We start from the raw sequence: 3091 nt of genomic DNA on the forward strand, positions 1-3091 counted from the left end.
GAGTTTGGGCTTGGAAAACCTTGAGCCCACTTCTTCTTTAAGAACAACTTTCTTCTTCAAGCCCATTTCTATCCTTTTTTTGGTCTTCCGCACATCACTCTTCGCGGTTTCCTTGCGTAATTCCTCCTGGCTTTTCACTACTTTTCTGCTCTTTTTTGCTCCGCAACTCATCCAATCTTTATTTATTACCTAAAAATGCAAAATTAAGTAAGAAAAATATTTATTCTTGAAAACAATGAAAATACAGAATATGGGATAAAATGTAGAATTAATGCACAAAAGATGAGTTAAATGCCAAGAAAAATATATAGAAATATGCACTTTTTAGGACTCATCAAATACCCCCAAACCTGAATTTTACTTGTCCTCAAGTAAAACAAAACTAAGGAAATCCTACCTATACCACTGTCGCTGGTCTCTCGAATGCACTAAGCCTTTTAAACCACTAAGTGTCCCTAGTGGACGAGTTGAAGTCTCGTGAAGGTTTACCAGAGGTGTGCCTACAAAACCTAAGGACAAAATATAAGCTCAGATTCCATCAAACGTGACATGTGCAAAACAGTTAAGCTCACAGCAAAATGGAGATGTCAATCTAGCTATCGAAGGCACAATCCTAGCACTGATAACAAATAAGGACATGTGATAAGAGTGTAAAGTGTATCTACACATGTGTAAAGAAAGATCTGAAGTCATGACTACTAATCACCAAGAGATAGTTTCTCAGGCTAAGAACTGAGGTCGAAATCTAGCTAGCTGTCCGGACTTTACGAGAATTGTGAATGAGTTGGAGGTATTTCACAATTACTCGCGTTGTACATCAATGGCATACACCCTCCTTGCTTACAACACAAAAACACAAAAGATGACTATTTACATGACTCTTATTTACATTGACTATTCTCTTTTATTTTTGGAACAAGAGAGAATGGAATTGATAAATATCTGATTTTTTTTTTTTTTTTTTTTTTCTGATATAATTTTTTCAAAGAAGGAAACACTTTTGATACTATACAAAAGGAAACAAAAGATTACATGACACTTTGCAAGAGGTAGCCCTTTTTGATGCACCCAGTTAAATTCGATGGTTGTCTTTCTTAATGTAACCTCCACCTTCTATCCCAACCAACCAAAGAACAAGCTAGTCAAGTTTCGTTCAGTATTCTAAAGTGATTGGCAATCGTAACTTCCTATCAAACACCTTGAAGATCGAGGCCATACATGTATTGGTAGATCGTGCGCGTGCAAATTTCTTATCACTATGTGAATTGTGCTAGAATCAGGGTGCCTAAATCTAGACTAAGACTCCTAAAAAAAAAAAAATACATATTTGCACAAGAGTCAACATTTCAAGGTAAATGAGCTCCATTTTTATGTTTTTTTTTCAATTTTTTATTTTTTAATTTTTTTGAATTTTTTCGATTTTTTCAAAAGAAGAAGGAGTTCGTTTTCAATTATAGCATATTATCATGGTATCCATTCCATACCCCCAAACCTAAACTAAACATTGTCCTCAATGTTTCAAAAGATAACAAAATTATAATGCAACATATGAAGAGGAACATGCTAAGTAGAGTAAAAGGAGAGAGAATACCCGATTCGTCGAAAACACGAACCGAACTCCATTATTCACCGGCTAGAATCCAACATTTTCAACTTAGCTTATATTGGATTAGCAAAAAATATACAAAAGAAACCAAAAATTTTTAAAATTTATCTACTGGATTATATACAAAAAATTCACCATACACCAAAAGTCTAAAGAGTTGAGGATCAACCCAAAAGACAAAGTGTAGCGGTTTCAACAACTTCACACATGAAAAAAAGCACGTGAAGCTGTGAAACAAAATGAGCTACCCCCAAACCTGGATTTTTCAACGGATAAAATTTTGGAAACAAAATCTCGCAGTTTTGGGGGTTCATCATGTACAAGGTCTAGCTCAAAGTGAACTGTGCTAGGGACGGGCAAACATGCTAATTCCAACTGTGGTTCCTCAAATGTATTATACTTAGAAGCAAAATAGTCCAAGAGGACTTGGGAAGCACACAGTTCCAAACCTAGATTAGGGACTCTCAGAAAAGTCGGTTTGACAATATGGGTACAAACCAAATCTAGGTTGGGTGGAAGGCCATCAGATTGTGACTTATGTAGGACGATAGGCACATCATTATTAATCAAATCAAAATCTCCTAAATCATCTACACATGTCACATCATGCTCACAATCATCAATCAAATTAGCAAGTTCACACTCAGAATCATCAACATCATCAACAAATTTATTCTTATGCATTGGCAAATCAGGAGAAATATCACAATGTGACCTAGGTAGAGAATCAGACACATCAAATATATTTTCATGCATATTAGTGTCTACAGAAGATTCAACTATTCCTATGTCATGCTCATCTTCACAGAATAATTGTACGAATCCCATGTCAATATCAAAATCATATGAATTACAATGAGTATAGAAAAAACAACATTCATGAAGGTCGAGGGCGAGAAGCCATATGTTTTTGAACCAACAGGTTCCACAATATTTTCATGTTCTTCTAACATATCATCATAATCATCATAATCATCATCATGGTAGCATGCATATTGGTCCTCATTAACAGTGGTGGTGTCGTTAGTCAATTCATGTTCCTCTAAATTAGGTTCATATTCAACATCATTTACATGAATGGGACTAGACACTTCATTAGGGACAACATACATTTCCTCATGAATTTCCTCCTTTTGTAGGTGAAGCAAAATCTGATCTAAATATGCCTGAATTCGTGATGTAGATCTATCGAAGTTTTGCTCACTAAGTCTTAAAGCTTCTGTGGTGGAGTCTAAATTCATGGGAGTACAAAATTCTTCATGTTCAAATTGTGGTGAATGGTACATGTATGCATGGTCATTAGGGTCTACAAAATATTGATCGCAACCCTCAAAGGATTGATTATGGTCCCAATGACTACCATTCTCACAATTCATGGGCATTTCATACATTGGATTTTCTCTTGATGGCCTAAAATTATGCAAAATATGACAATGCTCAACAGGGTGGTCTAAACTACCACATGCGGGACATGCATAGATTTCA

This window comes from Papaver somniferum, chromosome 1, assembly GCF_003573695.1.
Source record: "Papaver somniferum cultivar HN1 chromosome 1, ASM357369v1, whole genome shotgun sequence".
NCBI classification, from domain to species: domain Eukaryota; kingdom Viridiplantae; phylum Streptophyta; class Magnoliopsida; order Ranunculales; family Papaveraceae; genus Papaver; species Papaver somniferum.